This window comes from Monodon monoceros, unplaced genomic scaffold (genome assembly GCF_005190385.1).
Source record: "Monodon monoceros isolate NGI ecotype Baffin Bay Population unplaced genomic scaffold, NGI_Narwhal_1 Super_Scaffold_11, whole genome shotgun sequence".
Lineage (NCBI taxonomy): Eukaryota > Metazoa > Chordata > Mammalia > Artiodactyla > Monodontidae > Monodon > Monodon monoceros.
In genome coordinates, this window is record NW_021703767.1 from 80,330,376 (window position 1) to 80,350,468 (window position 20,093).

The 20,093-nt window shown below is 47.1% G+C and overlaps 1 protein-coding gene across 1 annotated transcript in view; it reads right to left on the reverse strand.

The window, feature by feature from the left end:
- The window catches only part of ST6GAL1 (ST6 beta-galactoside alpha-2,6-sialyltransferase 1), a 140,236-nt gene extending 121,033 nt beyond the window's left edge, over positions 1 to 19,203 (reverse strand). Inside the window, exon 1 of the mRNA XM_029213987.1 lies at positions 18,607 to 19,203. The gene's annotated coding sequence lies outside the window, so the exon portion shown is untranslated. The remainder of the gene's footprint in view (positions 1 to 18,606) is intronic.
- Positions 19,204 to 20,093: the final 890 nt, after the last annotated feature.

Here is a 20,093-nt window from a genome sequence, read left to right on the forward strand (position 1 = left end):
GTTTTTCACAGATTTGGGGATTTGGGTATCGCAAATAAGGGATTGGTATGCATTTCCTACACACCTCCAGGCACATTTGTGGCATTTTCACAAGGATTTTGTCACTCTGTGGGGCTGCCTGCTTGCAATGAGATGTGGAAAAAATGAGGTAAGTTGAGCCGTGCGTGCTGGGGAAAGGCCAGGCTTAACAGGGAGACAGTCTGATGACACAGTCACTTGGAAGGTTTGAGTCTCTATGCTAGCAAGCTGTGTTACCTTGAAAAAGTTACTTAACTTTTCTGAGCTACAATTTCCTCATCTGTAAATCGTGGGTTATTACAACTAATTTTGAAGTGCTGTTGTGTGGATTTAGTTGAATTTAGTCAACAATTAGGTATTGTGCCTACTATTCCTAAGGCATTGCTCTGGGCCCTAGAAGAACAATCACGAACAAAAGAGATGAAGTCCCTGCCCTCACAAAAACAACTTCCTAGTGAGAAGAGACAGAATAAGTAAGTCAGATGACCATCTGTGCCATAGAAGAAACACAAAGCAGGATAAAAGGGAAAGAGAGAGCCAGGTGTGATGGGGGAAGAAACAGGCACCAGATTACTATCTTATGTAAGGTGATCAGAACGACCTTTCTAATAAGGTGACACTGAAATAGAACCTAAAGGAAGAGATGGAGAAAACAATGGGAATATATGAAGGAAGGGTGTTCCAGGTGGAGGGAACAGGCTCTGTGGTAAAAATGTGCTTTATGTTTAAGGAGTAAGGTCAGTAAAGTGAAGCAGAATTAAGAGGTGGAAAAGAGCAGGAAATTTAGCCTGGGAGGACCTGCGGGCTGGCTCATGCAGAATCGTGGAGGCCCTTCTAGGAACTTTGGCTTTGCAAAGTGCAATAGGAAGCCTTTGTTGGTTTTAAGTGGAAAAATGACACACTACCACTGGCGGCCCAGGTATGAAACTATTCTAAAAATTAGAAGTAGAGATTGATCTGTCTTGGACCAGTGTGAATTTGGTGGATCAAATAAGCAGTCAGTTTCTTGGTGTATTTTGCAAGTATGGCTGGCGTGGTTTGCTGACAGATTGGGTGCAGCATGAGAGAATCGGAGTCAAGGGTGCCTCCATAGTTTTAAGCCCAAGCAAATGGAAAGATGGAGCTGTCATTTACTGAAGTGGGGAAGGCTGTTTGAGAGAGAATGGCAGCATTTCAGCCATGGACTTGTCATCATTGAGATGTCTGTTAGACATGTAAGGAGGCTTGTTGATTAGATGGTTAAAATGAGTGTGGTGTTCTGGGGAAAGGTCTGGGATGGAGCTACACATTGAGAGTTGTCAGCATTCAGATGGTAGGAGATCTCCAGGGAGTGAGGGGACAGAGAAGAGGCCTAGTCCAAGGGCTGCTCCCTGGAGTGCTCCAAAGTGAACAAGCAAAGATGAGCCAACACAAGAAACTGAGAAGGAGAAGCCAGTGACAGAAGAGGAGAACCAAAGAGGGTGATGTTCCAGAACCAGAAGAAGAAACTTTTTCAAGGTGGACAGAGTGATCAACTATATAAAATGCTACTGACAAATCAAGATAAGGACTGAGACTTAACCATTGGATTTGGCAATACCAAGGTCACTGGTAAACCTGACAGGTGTAGTTTTTATGGAGTGATGGAGGCAAAAAACACTGGTTAGACTGAGTTTGAATGAAAATGAGAAAAGAGGAACTGCAGGGATCAAGTGCAGATGACTCTTTCAAGGAGAAGAGGAATGAAGCAGTAGCTGGAGGGGTAGATGCGGTCAAGAGACGATGTGTATGTGCATATGTGTGGGGTCAGTGGGAGAAACAGCTGCCACAGATAGACAGATGGTGTCGGGGGGCAGATAGGAGTGGTCCATAAAGAGAGGAACATTGGAAGGAGAAGGTAGAACTGCGGAGTCAAGTCCTTAACTAAGGAAGGGAACAAGATGCAATACACAAGTGGAGGGGTTGGTCTTAAAAAGGAGCATCGGGCTTCCGTGGTGGTGCAGTGGTTGCGGGTCCGCCGGCCGATGCAGGGGACGCGGGTTCGTGCCCCAGTCCAGGAGGATCCCACATGCCGCGGGGCGGCTGGGCCAGTGAGCCATGGCCGCTGAGCCTGCACGTCTGGAGCCTGTGCTCCGCAGCGGGAAAGGCCACAGCGGTGGGGGACCCCGCATACCGCAAAAAAAAAAAAAAGAAAAGGAGCATCATCTGTAGCAACAGGCAGAAAGTAGAATAAATGGGCATAGATTTGATGGTGGAAAGGTATGAAAGCACTCCTTTGCCATTATTTTCTCGAGTAAGTGGGAAATAAGTTTCTCGACTAGAGATGGGAGAGGAGGTGTTAAAAATTTAAAGAGAGAGAAAAAAGTGTGAAATAGTCATGGAGATTGGAGAGGATGGCAGTGGTTCTCAACCAAGGCTGCCCACTGGAATAAATGATGGCTTTACAAAAAGATACTCAGATCCACCCCACAAGAATTTAGATTTCATTAGTTTGGGGTGGAATTCAGGCAGCAGTACTTTTTATAATCTTCCCCAGTTAATGATAATGGAAGCCAGAGTTGAGAACCCCTGGACCAAAGGAACAGTGAGATGACCTGACAGCACCAACGCCCACTTAAGGGTCATGAGTTAGAGTGAGGCCAGTCAGGATGGTGGTATGAGCTCAGTAAACGCAAGCTGCTATGTTTATTATATCACCAGCTAAGTGATAGAAACCATCCTTGTAGAAAATATAATTTTGCTTTTATCTCATCCGAATGATTCACCCAATTAGTGTACATCATAGGGTTTTGAAGTCATTTGCAAATAACTAAAACCACAAATGTATATCCTTGAATCTCGAGGAGGTCCCCTCTGGTTCTTTTTATGCAACACTGAGCACTGCACATGGGGTTGCTGGGCTTCCCAATAACTGCAGAAATCCCAGGTCACCCCTCCCACCCACCCTGCCAGTGTCCCAGTGTTAATAAAACAGTTCTGTGCCAGCGTTTCATGAAGCCCCTCCAGTCCACACCACCTGGAGCCTCTATTTTAGTAGGTTCCATGTTTGCAATTCCTGTCTGGTAATCATCTCTGCTCCCTCCAGGGAGGTCTACCCTTGATCCTAGCCCTGAGCCTGGAGAGATCTCTGTGATGATAAGTGCCCCAGTCCAGCCAGGCTGGGTCCCTGTCCATGTTCACCCCACCACTGGAAAAATAAGAGTGCAGACTCTATCTTGAGCCAGACAGCCCTGGCTCGAATGCCAGCAGAGGGCAGAAGCCCTGTGAGCTCGCCTGCTGGGGGAGCCCCTACTAGTGGCTCTTGTCCCCCACATAAGATCCACTTGCGGGTGGATCTACTGACAAGTCCCAGTTGTGAACCTCCTCCTATCTGCTGCTGCAGTTATGGGGAGAACTGGCAGCTCCAACGTTCCTTCCTGCAGCCTGGCATGTCTGAAACACCCTCCATTCTACTTGCCCGGCAAACGCCTCCTGCTGGGGTCTCACCTCTTCTTCCCTGACCCCACCCCTGCCTCCTGCTCCCAAAGCACCTCGTGCAGCTCCTGTTCATCTGGTCCCTGATCCCACATGCCTGTCTGTCCTCCTAGATGGAGGGTCCTCCAGGGAGAGACTGGGTCTCATGTATCCTCATATCCCCAGGGCTTAGCAGAGTGTCTGGCCCACTAGGTGACCAATAACTGAGAATAACTATTAAGAAGTGCTGCAATATTGAAAAGAGCTACCATTTATTCATCACTAGTCACACGCTGCCCTAGGTTAATCACTACGTCGTACTCACACCAATGCTATGAGGCAGGAATGATGAACACAGATTGCAGAGGAGAAACTGAGGGTCGGAGAAGTTAAGTTCCCAAATTCACATAGCTGAGAAGTGACACATCTGGAATTAAACCCAAGTCTGTCTGGCTGCAAAGCCTATGATTTTTTTCTCAACCTCGGGGCTTTCTGAGAAAGGTGACCCTACAGATGGTGATGGAGTTGCCTCCCAGCGCTCCCACTGTGAGTCCCCTGGACTGGCTGGGAGACAAGGGTGGGACCCTCCGAGCCCAGAAGCATTTCCCTAAGAGGCAGCTTTCATCCGTCTCCTCCCTACCTGTTATTTCCTCTCCTCCAAATCTACAGGCCAGAATAAACTGTTCATTGTGTAGAGCAGAAAAGGAACCGCCACAAGCCCTCCAGCAGGAAACATCTTCTGGGGATTTATTCCTAACACCATCGTCATTAACCACCCCCACTCTCGCCCTGGGCCAGCATCCTCCCAACAGCATACAATTGACAAAGGCGATCCTGCAGTCTGCTCAGATACAAGATGATTCAGCCTAACTGCTTTCTTCAGAGCTCCCTCACCGCCTTCCTCCCTCTCACCCCTAGGACACACTCCTGCGACCCTGGTTCCCAGCGGGATAAGAAAAGGAAGAGCAAGGTCCCAAACTTGATTGCCCGGCCAGGGCTCAGCTCCACGGATCAGCCCAGAGAGCATTCCCTACTTCGCCTTGCTGCTTGTCTCTCACTCCCAAGGCCGGAAGTGACAGGTAGAAGGAGGACTATTCAGTGGGGCAGAAGGGCCCAGCGGAGCCCCAGGGTGTTCCTGCCATGTGCTCTCACCCTTGGCTTTACCTAGAGAGCACCTGTACTTGCAGACCCAATCCTGGTCTCAGCAGGTGGGTGGGGGCGGGGAGCATTGGGAAGGCTGAGCTCAGTCCACCAGGCCTCCTATGGGCAGGGCGCTGTGCAGAGAACCCCCGCAGTGTCCCTGCCATCGGGGAGACATTGTCTAATAGCTAACTTCATATAACCTAGTAAGTACAGTGTAGGAGATGAAAGGTCTTCTCTTTGCTTTGGGTGGCATGAATTTCAGGGACTCATCCTGAGCTGAGGCTGAGCTAAAAGGCCTGTCTGGGCAGAGCAGAGGCCAGGGGGGTGAGGAAGGAAGTGATCTCTTCGTCAGTAAGGCGTAGCTTGGCTCTCTCTAAAACCTCCACCACTGCCACCCCACACACGATACACGCAACAGGGCTTTTGGGCCCCAGGAGCACACCAGGCCCCAACCTAGACCTTGGAACAATCCTAATCCTTCCTGGAGCACAAGTAACTTGCCTTGGGCCACTCTAGCCCAGTGCCAAGGGCTGGCTGCCCGTCCACTCTGACGTGTTGCATCAGAGCCCAATTTCTCTGGGGCCAGAGTCCTCATCTTGTCCTCATGAGTACTCCTAGCACTCCTAAAGTCTGCTCCAGAGTCCCCTGACGACTCTGTCCCTCCTGTCCCTTTTCCAGACCAGGAGCCTCTACCAGATAGACGTGGCAGGGGCCTGTTCGCCTGGCAGCTCCAACGTTCCTTCCTGCAGCCTGGCATGTCTGAAACACCCTCCTCTGCTCGGTATAAATCACCAAGCTGTTGACAGCCATCCCGACTCCACTCTGGCCCAGACTTACCTAGCAACCAGGAAGGGAGGCAGGAGCCTTCCCACACCCTGCAGTGGGGGGAGCCAGACAGACTGCTTGCCTCGCTCCCCTCCCTCTACCCCACCCCGCAACAGGTCGCCCCAGCTCCCTCCACAGCCCCCAGCTGGTTATCTGAACCAGGAAAGCACAGCTTCTGGCTGGCTGACTACATTGTTTGTTGCAAGCCTGAGGGACCATGTCCATGACTGTGAGAGTTTTTGCAGACACCTGTGGGTGCTCGAACAGATGTCTGTAAGCTCTCAGAAGAGCGAGGGGTGTGTCAGCAATAACAAACCTTTCTGTGTGGCTCTTTTATACTTTTATACTTTCTCGTCTTTTCACATCTATGATCTAACTAGAACACAAAAACAAATCTGAGGGGAGGCGGCACCAGAATCATTATTCCCTTTTATGAATCAGGAAACTGGAGTTCGAATTGAGTAGCGTGCGACCACACAGCTTCTGGACAGTAGAGTCCGAACCGCAATTTAGGATTTATATTTACCTAAAAATTTACCTAGAAAATGTACACGCAAAATATTGGGCTGGCCAAAAAGTTCTTTTGGGTTTTTCGGTAAGATGGCACGGAAAAAACCCGAACGAACTTTTTGGCCAAGCAATATATGGCTATGTCATAGGTCTGCGTGTATGGAAATACATAAAACATATTTACCTATAAAAATGTTTTGATATTTATTTGTATTTGTATATGTTATGTTTCACAAAGGTGGCTAATTCAGATCTTCTGTGCCCTGCAAATCACAGCACAGGAGAGAGACTATATGGGCTTTGGAGTACAGACAGCTCAGGGGGTTCAATCGGTCTTACCCCTGAGTGACTTTGGGCAGATAAGTCTCTCTCAGCTTCAGTTTCCTCATTGGCACAGTAGGGATAATTATCACCATTCTGTAGGGCTGTTGGGCAGCCTAGAGAGATCTATGTGTCACACCTGGAATGCTGTGAGCACTTAATGAACAACAGCTATTCCTTCATTCACCCTCTGTTCCCTGACCACAATAGATTACCCAGGGTTACCCAGACACACCACATACTTTCACTCCTCCCTGCTGGTACTCCTGCTGCCTCCAGGCCAGGAATGCCCTGCCTCCCATCCTCCACCTATAGGGACTCTTCCCATCCTTCAACATCCAGTTCAAACACTATCTCCTTTGTGAAAACTTCCCCACTGTCCTCGGGACCCCAACACCCCAATTGTCCATCTAATTTACAAAGTGTTTTGTTCTGCCTAGAGTCCGGTGTTCACGTAACTGACTCACCAACTTCTCCGTGAAAAAACAAGGCCTTGTTCATCTATTTGTATCTCCCACCTCACTCCCCACACCCTGGGCATTAGTATTTAATGATGCCTTTTAAATTAGCCTTAGTGGTTTGATTCAAATAAGACCAGTTGGGGGGGAAGGATAAATTAGGAACTTGGGATTAACAGATACACACTACTATACATAAAATAGGTAAACAACAAGGTCCTACTGTACAGCACAGGGAACTATATTCAATATCTTCTGATAACCTATAACGAAAAGAATCTGAAAAAGAATATATACATATATATATATATACACATATATATATAACTGAATCACTTTGCTGTATACCTGAAACATTGTAAATCAACTACACTTCAATTTAAAAAAGAAAAAAAAAGATTAAAGAAGTAAAACACTGAAAACAAAAGACAAAAACAAATAAGACCAGCTCATTACTTTTTTAAATCAGTCAATGCACAAAATTATACAGAGCTAAAAATCACCCAGGATCCCTGCATCCAGGAAAAAGAAATAGATTAATACCCTTCATTGCATGTCTCTACATTTACATTTGAGCGGAAGTGTGGAGGACGGAAGAACGCGTGAAAGCAGAATGGATGGGATTGCTTAATATGACAGCTGGGGTTTTTTATTTTTTAATTTAATTTTAATTATACAGAAAAGTAAAAGAGAGGAAAAGCTGAACTTTTAATAAATTTTTCTACATCGAAGTGATGTTATTTCCTTAAAGACTCCTTCAAGTTTAAGAGAAAAGAAATAATTGATTTACAATGTTGTGTTAGTTTCAGGTGTACAGCAAAGTGATTCAGTTATACATGTGCATATATTCATTCTTTTTCAGATTCTTTTCTCCAATAACATTTTAAGAAATAAAGGGTTAAAAAAACTAACTGAGAGGTTGGAGCCATGATACTAACACCCTACTTAGACAGTGTGAGAGAGGGAAAGTTAGCACATAACGTCCTCCCACTCCCTCCCTCAGCTCTCCATTTCCATTACACTCTTTTCACTTCCTCCCGTTCTGTTCCTTAGACTTACAGCCCACCCATGCTAAGGTTTTCTCTATTTGAGTAGAAGAAGGGCTCTCCAAATGACCTATCACCATGCCTTCCAAAGGGTGCTTTTGACTAATCTTTTTCATCATCAAGTAGGTTTTCCCATGAACGGCTCATATGTGTTATATGAAGAGATGAGAATGGCTACCTGCCTTATCGTTACAGAGTGATGTAATTGAGTGTAAAAGTCTTCAGTCACACGACCTTTCCCTTGGAACTCTGTAAATATTTCCTCTCTATGTTCTCAAGTTCTGCTTCTGCTGCAAATCAAGTCTGAGACCAACATGACTTTTTCCCTGGGGCAGAAATGAATTGCTCCCAATATCCATTTTCCTCATCTTCCTTTCAGTAATAAAAGGCCTTCCCCAAATCTGAGTTCTAAGAGGGTACACGGCCACCCAGCTGGAGATGTTTTCCCAGGCTCCTTTGCAGCCAGGCTTGTCTACGTGATTATGTTTAGGTCAATAGAGCACGAGAAGTGACCTGTGCCTCCACAGGTAGGCCAATTACCCTTCTGAGTGATCTTTTTACAACCTTTAGATCTCTGATTTTCTCTGATGAGTTTCTTCATCCTTTTTCTCAGCATATACTGTGATTTTCCTCATGCCTTCTCTCTCTGTTAGTAATTTAGTTTTCAGTGGATTCTACTTTGTTCCTTTGTTAACTTTTCCTCTAATGATGTAGTTTGTGTCCTCAATTTTTTCCTTAGCTCTGTAATTGCCCTTTTTATTTCATTCTGTAGTTTCATCATCTTGTCTTTGAGCTCTCAGTTGATTAGTTTTCAATAAATTTTATTTTGAATGAATAACTGAATGAATCCTCCTACTGCCTCTTCAGCCCAAGAGCCAACTCCAACCCAGAAATTATCTTGGGGGATGGGTAGCATAAGCCATTTATCACTGAGTGAGACAGAATAATATTACTTATGTGCCATGCCTTCCACCTTTCTGATCCTACCTATCCTTCAAGGCACAGCTCAAAGCCCACCTGCTCCAGACTCTTCCAGCCCACCCAGGTTGCTCCCTCTCCAGCCCCCAAAGGGCTTCTCTGAACTAAAGGATACACAGGTAATGCCTGGGCTACTTAATGAACTTGGACCTTTTGAGAAAGGGGATGAATCTTCTCCTTCTCCCTTGTTACACCTGGTTGGGCAATAAAGGTTTTCTTTGAAGAGTTCTGGGCTACTGATTCTCTGAATGAAAAGGGGGATGAAAACTAGAACCGAGACTCAGAAGAGGTCTTCGACATCAGACTCAGTAGTGAGAACACCATGAGGCAGGTGGAGGAAGAGAATTCAGCAAGGGTGTGATTTTTGAAAGATTAATAGAGACGGAAGGATCACCTCAGTCTTCAAGGCAGACCTTCTCGGCCCCTGCAGGCACCGCTGTGAGGGTTGAGCAGGCCTACATTCAAGTTCAAGCACCTCAACTCACTCGCTGTCTGACTTTGAACAAGTCACCAAACCTCCTTCAGCCTTTGTTTCCTCACCTATTAAACAGAAATGATAATAGTATATGCCACCACAGAGAGGTTAAGAAAATTATATTTGATGATGGGTATAACGGTTCCAGCTTCATCTCCCAGCACTTCCTGCCTTATGTGTTCCCCTCTGGGAACATTAACCTGCTAGTGGCTCCCCCGCACATGCCATTCTCTACCCCACACCTTCACTCCTGCACTCCCTTTTCTCCTTCAAATGCTCTTTTCCCAGAGGCTAGCAGCTACTACACTCTACAACCCAGCTTAGGTAGGTCATAGGTCCTCCAGAAAGCTTACCCAAACTCACTGTACGATCCTCTCAACCTCTGTATGCATCCATATCATAATATTTATCACAGTATATTGTTATCAATATCTGCATGCCCACCTCCAACTAAGCTCTTAAAGGAAGAGAACTGGGGGGCAATTTGGGTCTATGTTCTAAAACTGAGCATTGTGCGTGGGCTACAGCAGGCACCTAGTGTTACTTGAACGAGTGGACAAAGCAAGGACTCTGAGAAAACAGGAAGAGGAGGACACAGAAAGTTTTGTCTGCCACTAACTTCTAAGGCCCCGCCAGTTACACTGAACGCATGTGTGCATATCTACAATGTGTGTTCTTAGGGTAAATACTCCCAATGCCTAGCATAATGCCTAGCACACAATAAATATTTACTGAACAAAATAATGTTGAATAAATTTTACAAGAGAAGAAATTGTTCAAGAGCCTACAAGCACAGCTGCAGATAAGCCCTTAACAATGCCAATATTGAGCTAATATTTACCACCTAAAGGCATCGAAGGTAGCCAAGCAATGGTACCCATTAATCTGCAGCCATGCTCGCTACTGGTGGGTGTGTTTATTCCGGTTATAAACAGATAATGAGTACAGGTGCTTTAAAAGGCAGGTGGGAAAAAAAAAAAAAAAAAGGCAAACCAGGCTTGATGAAAATAACTCTTACGAAAAAGGGGAAGAAGCAAGTGTATGTTGAATCCGAATGTCAAGCTATTCACACATGGCTGTCCCATGAGTTCTTTCATTCATCTGTTCTTAGAGGAATGGTAGAAAGCTTTCATCAGCCCCATAAGGACAAATTCAACCAAGCTCCCAGTGAAACACAAGGACGAAGGGCGTCTCAGCCCCAAAGGACTGGGAATGATTAGCAGTGGAAAAACCTGTAACATGATGTAGGGAATGAGCTACACCCAGTGCCAGCATCACTACTTAACAGCAGTGAATCTTGGGGTAGTTCCCTGGCCCTCTCTGAAGCTCAGCTTTCTCATCTGCAAAATGGAGCTGATGATACCAAGACACCAAGGCTATGAGGACTGGATAAAGGAACAAACAGGGCCTTATCAGGATCAGGAGCACAGCAAAAGCCTAGAAAATGGTAAACTTGCCACGTTTCCTCACTGAGACTTGGCTAAGACTTAAGTCCAAGAGGTTCTTCCTCATCCACAGGAAAGAAAGAGACAAGCACTTCAACTCCAGCTCAGAGGACCATTGAGAGGTTGCAAAGGGTAGAGTGTTCCTAAAATTAAAGCTGAATGACGTCTCAGTCCTGTGCTAGGGAAACCAGGAGATGGATGCAAATTTAGAAAGACTGTAATAAAAAAAATAAAAATAAAATTACAATCATCCTCCTGGGACATGTAGTTCTTTTCTGGTTGCCAGATTTCCTGGTCATCTAAAGTGTATGTGATATATTTATTTCTGTGGAAATAATTTACAAATATAAAATCAAGTTGAGCTGAAGCCAAGGACAAAACAGGAGGAGGGTTGCCAAGATCCAGGGGAAACAATGGTCTAAGTCTCCTTTGAAGGCTTCCCTTTTATTCCAACTTTTTAGAGCAGGTGACAAAAGCTCCACTCACGTTGTCTGTAACTTGTCCCACCCCCTCAGTCCGATTTTCCCTCTCTCCCACAGTCATAGACTCTCAGAGCTGGAAGGGGCCTTACCAGGCATTTAGGTCAACCTCTCTGAAAAGCAAGAATCCTCTGATGGCAAACAAGTTGACTTGCGACTTCTGCTTAGATACTCCCATGGCAGGGAGTTCACTGTCTTGTGACCTAGCCTCTTCCCTGGTTGGGCAGTTCTGCTGAGTAAGTTCTTCCTTATCTGCCATTCTGCAACTCTGTACTGGTTTTCCTCCCCACCACAGCAACACAACTCTAATCACTCTTCCACATGAAGAAACTGCCTCTTATTTTATCTCCTGCAGGCTAGAACACTCCAGTTTCCACATGTATTCTACCTCCAATATGGTGTCCCAAACCTCTGTCTTCCAAGTAAGCCCAGTTCTGGGTGTGCTTCATTTTATCATGATCTGTACAGGGCCCAGCGAAACACGAGTTTCCAGATGGGTCTGAACAACAAGGTAGAGTAGAACTGGCACATTCTTTCCTCCAGAGCCTGAGATCAATTCCTCCTCTTCTTCGCTTCTCTCTCCTCCCTCCCATCACTCAAGTTCCAGTCCTCCCACCAGATGCCACCGACCCTGGGAAGAGAAACAAATGTGGAAGAGCCAGGGATGGTGGAATGAGGAGGAGAAGGTGATGACGCAGTTCAGTTTCTTGCGCTGGCAGCCTAGGGCACCCAATCAGGCAGGCCAACTCCAAAAATAACCTTCCATCCCAACAGCTGGCTCTTAGTAGCTTCCCGGGAGCCCTTCATTTCAGCTTTCCAGGGCATGGTTCTCAGTGTTCCTGCACCCATTCTCTCGCCACCCTTTCCAGAGTTTGATGGACTGACTTCATTTAACCATGACGTTTACGACCAGCGTTCCATATGTCCAAGGTCTAAATACACTTAGAAATATATTTTTATGGAAACAGATAAATATCCATCAACAAAAGACTGGTTAAATAAACACATCCATGATATAGGTTGTGATGCAGCTATGAGAAAATAATCTGTATATACTGATATGGAAAGACGTCCAATACCTATAGTAAAGTGAAAAGGGCAAGTTTTAAAGTTGCAGTTACAATGCAATCCATTTACTGAGTTTTTTAAATGTATCTGCATATAACCATGAATACATACATAGGTACATACAAAGGAGGCTGAAGGACCCACAACAAACTGCAAACAGTAGTCACTTTGCCGAGAAGTGGGATTGGGGGAAATGACAAAAGGTAAGGTGGTTAATTTTTTACCCTATTTGAACATTCTAAAAGAAAACATTACACTTATTATTTGTGTGAAGAAGCCCCTAACTTATGTATAGTTTCCCCTTTTTATACTTGTTCCCCATTTGATGATCTCAAAGCTGGAAGGGGCCTAGAGAGCTGCGAGTCGAATCCCTGTGGTGGCATGCGTCCTGCCCAAGGCCACACAGCTAGCTCGAGACAGCCGGAGGAGACCGCAAGTCACAGTGCAGGCCCGGAGATAATGAGAGCCCCAGTGTATTAAAGAGAGGACTTTAATTTAATTACTAAATCAAATCAATTTTCTCCTTTTAGTTGAGTCAAAACTTCCTACTTGGGAGCAACAGTGTGTTAGGAGAGACCAAGACAACAAACTTGGAGGAGAGAGGGGAGCCTGGTGTCTTCTCATGGAGGAAAAGAGGCATCAGAGAAGATCTGTTTCTCAGGCATAGCTGGCAGGGTCCTACCTTTTCTGGGCTTCCTTGCCCTCATCCATAAATCAGAGGGAAGGGGTTGAGTGAAAGGAGATTAGCAAGCATGGGGTGCCAGCTACTCATCTGAGCGAAGACCTCATCTTCAGAACGAGACAGGCAGCAACTCTACTTGAAAGCACCCTACTACCACCAGGCCATCAGTCTCTGACCTTCATTCCATACGGAAACTCTGCTTCTGGAGAGGGAAGGCTGGGTTCAAGTCTGATTCAGGGCCAACTAATGCTGAGTTGCTTGGGCTGTCACATGGATTATTTCATTCACTACTCACCAAATTTTTTATAAATGTGTTTAAAGAAATTCAGAAGTCACTTGCCAAAAGCATACAACTGGTAAAGGGTGGGGCCTTTATGCAAAATCAGGTCTTCTGACTCTAAATTCAGTGCTCCTTTTATCGCATCTCTTTGTGACGCGGGACACAGCAGGAAAATTCACTTGAGCAGTAAAACTACTTAAGTTTTACTGGCTCTTTCTATCTCTCTCTCTCTCTCTTTCACACACACACACACACACACACACACACACACACACACACGGTTCCATAGGTAACAGTGACAGCAGACACGGGCTCCAAGAGCAGCACGACCCATTGCCTCAAATATGCATCATGCAACTCAGTGAAATATTTATGGCTAAGCCGAAAAGATGTCTGGGATATACTTCAAAGTCATGTGGGGTAGAGTGTGGGGTTATAGACCAGCCATGAGTTTTGATAATTGTTGAAGGTAAATGATTATAAATGGGGGGAAGGAGGTAATTACACCATTCTTTTTACTTTCATGTGTTTGAAATTTTCCATAAGAAGACTTTTGTAATGCAGCATGCAAATGATCATTTCTCTCTCAATTTGTCACCTAGTAGGAGGTACCACTTTAATTAACTTTCTGCCTGCTATCATGGTAAGAAAAAATATTAGGACCAAAAGTTTCTGCAGCTTGTGAAAATCCCAATTATAACACTAATAGCTATCACTTACGGAGGACTTCCTATAAACCTGGCACTGTACTGGACCCTTTAACTATGATTTTGTTTAATCCTTACAATGGTCCAGTGAGGTAAGGGCTGTTATGCCCATTTTACAGAGAAGGAAGTTGAAGCTCGTCTATATTGGTGGTAATTGGTGAACAAGAATTCAAATCCTGAATTACTTATGCTCTTAATTCCTACTGTTCCCACAATCCTATTGGAATTATCTGGAATATGGACAGAGATTTATTCACAAACATTAGTCATGGTGTCAATTACAATAGAGAAGAATTAGAAGTAGTTTGACAGGCCCACAGTGGCCCTCATCCAGGAAGCCTTCCCCACTGCTCCGGTCTGGGGTGGTTGCCCCTCCTCTGCATTCCCAGGGTACCCTGAACTAGTCTCTTGTTACCGCATTTCCTCCATTGGACCATGAGCTCTTCTTATACAGTTTTGGTTTAGAGTGGGCCCTCGAAGATGGGAGGAATGAATTAATAAAGGACCTTGGAGTTGCTTATTTTAACACGTACGGAAACTGAAAACCTGGGTGTTAAAATAAATTGTCACAAGGGCAGGACTAGAACCCAAGGCCACAGGCAGGGCCCTTCTCTTTCCATTAGACTTTAGGCTCTTCTAACATGAAAGATATATATATATTTTTTAAATGGTATCTGGATGCTTGAGGCATGGTTGGGAAAGGGGAAAGAAGATGGAGACTCCTTCCTCTATAGGCCTTCACTGAAATGCTCACTGGAGTGATCAGATCCCATGGGACCATGTGACTTTGGAGATGCTGATATGGTGATGAATGAAAAGGTGCAGCTTTAATGAGGATATAAACTGTGACATGGGTATATGAAAAGGTTAAGTAAGAAAGCCAAGAGTAACTGTACTTGCAGTATGTTCTCTACCATTTAGAAAAAAAAAATCCACCAAAAAAAAAAAAAAGACAAGAGGGAAAACTGCCAATTGTTAAAAATGGTTGCCTTTGAATAATGGAAATTTTTGCTGTTTCTCTATACTTTTTTGTACTTTCCAAATTGTCCTCAATAGGTATGCTGTATTTTTATAATCATAATGACAAACAAAATTTAAATCACCAAGTTGACTCTAAAGGCTAACCTGACCCTTCTAGTAATGACTTAGAAAGTCACTCCAGTATTTTAATGTGATGATACCACATTGTTTACTATGTTACTGTAACATATACAACTATAAAAAGTACATCTATCCAAGTCAGAATATATGCAGTATACCTGCAGACAAGCAAGAAAAAAGGTATTTTTTTCCCCAATTCAGTTCTTACTGAATAAGTCACTGATACCAAGTCTAAGCAAATTCTCAGGACTCTAATGTTCCAGAATATTACAGCAAATTTCATTAATCAATTATTCCTGTCACTTTTTAATGCAACCACATCTTCACACTTAAAGAGATCCACATTCTCTTTGAAGCCTTCCCTCTTCCACGCTCTCGTTGACCACCTGCTCTTGGTTTAACTTATGAAGAAAAGGCACAACCCCGCCACCACAGAGGTCAATTTTGAGATAAGTTAGATCTATTTTCCGTAGGCTATTTCTATTTTCTTTAGGGCAATTTATTTTTTTTAATATTTTTTGAATTTTATTTATTCTTTTATACAGCAGCTTCTTGTTAGTTATCTATTGTATACACATCAGTGTATACATGTCAATCCCAGTCGCCCAATTCATCACACACACCCCCTCTGCGGCTTTCCCCCCTTGGTGTCCATACGTTTGTTCTCCCCATCTGTGTCTGAGGGCAGTTTCTGAGGGGAGACCCAAATGTGTTCCAAGCAGGGGTGGGCGGGCAATGAGTGGATCTGGCTCTTTGTAACGCCAGGTCCAGTACAGGAACCATCCCCACACTGACCTGCCTCTGCTTGTCAGTAAATATGGAGTGAATGAATAGAAAGACTTTAGATTGCACTCACCTGGGTGTGAAAGTTCTGGGTTCGGTTTTTTTATTTGTTTTTTACTAGGTTTATTTACCTTAGAGTCACACACACTTCACAACCCCCCAGAGGCCCTTTTTACAGTCTGACAGACATTCACCCCAGTTACTGACTAGGTTGGGTCTCTCATTTAAGCACAGGGCTTACCCAATGGGGTTATCCTCCAACCATCATTCTCTACCACTAAAAAGCTAGTGAGCACCCAACCCTGACAAGAGGTCTGAAAAGGTGTAAGCATGAGTCACGTGACTTAATACCCACCCCAGCCCCAGGAGATGCATACATGTTCTTCCCCTTACATTATACCGTGTAGAGATGCAACCGCCTGGTCCTCAAGGAACACAGGAGAGGAGGGTTGACCCGAACCCGATCCTCTGCCTCTAAGGGCCAAGCAGCTTCCACTGCACCCGGACAGCCTGTGCAGACACTGGGCAGGAGGGACTTTCATTGTACAAAGAAGGACACCGGAGCCCAAGAAATTAAGTAGCATGACGAGCTAAGTGGGGTCTCTCTTCTGACTTCTTGCTGCCTTTCGTTTTACGATCATAGTTTAAAACAGCTCCCTACTGGGGAAGCACAAGGCAGAGGAAAACAGGGCAAGAGTAAAGTGAACCAGTTAGTACACACTAAAGAAAACCGATCCCCAGTGATAACTATCAATATAATACTCCTCACCATAGCTACCATTGGGATCCAGGGCTTTGTTTAATAACCAAAACCTATTTACGTCCTTAAGGAATTCATCCTGTGACTTGAAGGGTGTTGTTATAACAACCATCATAACTTTGACTGTACTCTGGGGTACCAACAAAAACTCATTTGATGCAACAGTTTCCCTTTCATGCAGAAAGAGGCACTAAAAGCAGACATCTTGCTGTGTGTCCTTAGGCATGTAATCTCTCCTCGCTGAGCTTCAGTTTTTCCGTTTAGAAAAACTGGCCAGGTGATTTCGTAAGTTCCTTACAGGGTGAGAGTCCTGATGAGATCTCTAATCAAGTGCCAAGTGGAACTACCACAGAAATGAAACAGCCTGGAAACCCTAAGAAACAGGTGCAGTCAGGAGATAAGAGGGACAGGGTGAAACAGCACGTTAGCTTTGGGGAAACCCAGACTCAACATGTTTTCTTTGTTTTTCCAACTTTTCCTCTGCCAAATGCAATGCAAACATAAGTAGCTACTTCGTGGGACTCTCATTTTTAAACATTTAATTAAATACAATCAATGAAAACAATGCTTTGTTCTCCCACAAGTGACTCAGGAGTAGCGTCCTAGGAGACACTTTCTTCCTGGAGTGCTTATGCCCAAACAAAGGCCTCCTGGCACAGGGATGACAGGCAAAACATCCAAGTCTCCACAGCTGGCCCGGCTCCAACTTTGAGGGGAAAGGGCAGCCAGAAGAGAAAACTAACTACGCTTATGAAAGGCCAGGAGAGTAAGGAATTACTAAATCTATCTTTTCTCAAATGGGTAAAGAACTCTTGAAAGGGATAATGGAAGGGTGCAGATTTCAATCTGAATTACTTGCTTTGTTTAACTCTATTCTGCCTAAGGCCACTGCCTTTTCAGCCACAACTACAGAATCCCGGTTCTGCCTTTAGCTGACCGCATGGCAGTGTGCAGTGTGGGAGTTGGGAGACCGGGACTCAAGTCCTCTCTAGGTGGCCGATTTCAGTCGGTTTAAACTTGGACAAGGAGCTGAACCCTCCCGGCCTCCGTTTCCCGGCCTGTAAAATAAGAGGGTTCACTGGACGCTCTCTAGATTCCCAAAAACCGAGGCGCAGCGCCGGAGGCCCTCCAGTCCCCCCCACTCGCCCGCCCCAGGGACAGGTTAATCTGCGCAGCTGGCCAAGGTGAAGCCGAAGCCCGAACGCTCCGCAAGCACAAGGGGGGCGGTGCCTAGGTTCCCGCGCACACCACCCACTCCCACAGCCTGACGGGCTTCCTTCTGCACCCACACCATCCCCTACCGAGCCAATGCACTCCCCCGCCCCCAACCACCTCACTGCTGCCTGAACAGGTCTGATGAACCAAAATCTGCAAAGCTGAGCTGAGCATACGTAGGCAAAGAAAAAGCAAAACAAACAAGAGGCCTCTCTTTCCGGACCTCGGAATTTCCCTCAAATAAACTCGGGTAGAACTGAAAATAATAGCGTCCCCACCTAGAACAAGAGTGCTCGGCTGGCCTTGTTTGTACAAACACACAACAAGCCAAAAGGGGCCAGTGACACCGGGGCTGGCTAGAAGCAGGGACCTACAAAGGCAAAGCGCAAGCGAAACCCAAGACTGCGCTGGGGGCCGTTTAAATCGAACTGTTCTTTCTGCAGGCTAAGGAGGCACTCGCCGTCCCCAACAGAGGCAGTGCAGGGACAATGGTGCGCTGGGCACGGTCTTTTTTTTAGAAGGGGGACCCACAGACCTTTAATTCAACCCCTGTCTCTAAGAAACGACCGTGAGGTGGAAGTGAGGGGTGGTCCGGGTCATCTCAACTCATGCACCACGGCCGGGGACACACTCCCGGCCTGGGGTAATCTTTTGTAGCTTCCTTCTCTTTTCGTGTTTCCCTTTTTAAGTCTGGCAATTTGGTCTGATACCCAAGTGGTACCTTTTAAACGGGTCTGTGGTCTTCCTCCAGCAAGTGACGCCCCCAGCGCCGCTCCCTCCCCGGCAGCTGAGACAATGGCCGGGTTGCGCAGGGCGGCTCCTAAGGGCTAGCGGCGCGCCACGCTCCCAGCACAGGGCGCACGTGCATTTGTTATGGTACCTGTGCCCCCATCCCCGCCGCGGGCCTCAGTTTCTCCGTCTGTAAATCCGGCAGGCGAGATGTGAAGGAATCTGGACTCTGCAAGGCATCCCCCTCCCATGCTGACGGTGCAGTGGAGAAAGCGGGGCTCCCCGCGGCCGCGCGCACGTGGGTTTGTTGTGGGTCCGCAGGCTAGTGGAGCCTGGGAGAAGCCAGGGCGGCCCCTCCGCCCGGATTAATCCACAGACACCCGCAGCCAAAGGATGGCCGGTCAGCGCGGCCAAGGCGTCTGAGGGGTGCTGGACACCGATTCCCTGCGCCCTAGGCGCGCCCCGGACCCCGCCGCTCCGCTCCCACCCTGTGCCCCTTCTTTCCACTCCTCCCGGGGGGCTCGGGCCGCGCCGCCGCCCACCGCAGCCCTACTCACTCGCTGCGCTCTCGGCCGCCGAAGCTGCGGCAGCTCAGCCAGCTCCACGCCCCAGCCGGCAGGCAGCGGGTTCCCTTTGTTAGCGCGGGGCAGTGCCCCAGGCGTTTTCCCCAGCCCGGCCCTGCGCGGGACTCCCCTCCCCCGGATGCCTCCGGACTCCTCGCCCGGCGGCGGCCAGAGAGCCCGGGAGCTGGGACCCCCAACGCAACAGTACCTGAAGGAGGGTCTTTGGGGAGGAGCGGGGGGACAGGGGATGAGGGGTGGCGCGGACGCGGGAAGGAGGGAAGAAGAGTGCGGCGAAGGGGCGGGGGAAACGAGCCGTCTCCGTTATGCAAATAGTCGGGAAGACGGGGTGGGTCCCCTCGCCACACCGCACCCCAAACCGGCCCAGCCCTCCGGAGGTCGCTAGCGAGCAGGCCTCGGGATTACGGGTGCCCGGTTAGGTGGTGCACTTAGCCCCCGAGTGATGCTAGGATCCGGCTTCCCCGCCCGCGCCCCCCCCCCGAGGGCGGGCCGAGGGCCGAGGGGGAGGGACAACGCCGAAGGGCAAGGTTCGCAAATCCTGGCTCTACCCTAGCCTCACAGGTGGCGGAGGTTTGAATCCAGCACTCTCCTAGCAAGCAGGGACTATAAATCCTGCCTCTGCTACCGACTGGCTGCATGACCCTGAGCAAGTCCGTTAACGTCTCTGAAGCCTCGAATTCTTCTTACATAGAATATGAAACAACAAAATCTATTTCACAGGGTGTGACAAGAACCTCCCACACACTACAGATACAGAAGGGAAGGAGGGTCAGCGAGTCCCTACCCGTGGAGATTTCCACGCCAAGCTGTCTGCAGGCTGGTGGGCAGGAGGCCTCAGGGAGGGTGGAAAAGGGAGCGAGTTTCCTTCCTTCCCTGGGGCTGAGCTGGGGCTGCCGGGAGGAGGCGAGAGGAAACCACTTGTTGAGCGAGCGTCATCACTAAACACTGACCATCCCTGGTGACCCCGGGGACCACTTTCCTAAGACAGAAAACCACCCTGTAGGAGGGCCGGAAGCGACCTTTGGCCGCCAGTGCGGTCCCCGTAGGAAAGACGTGA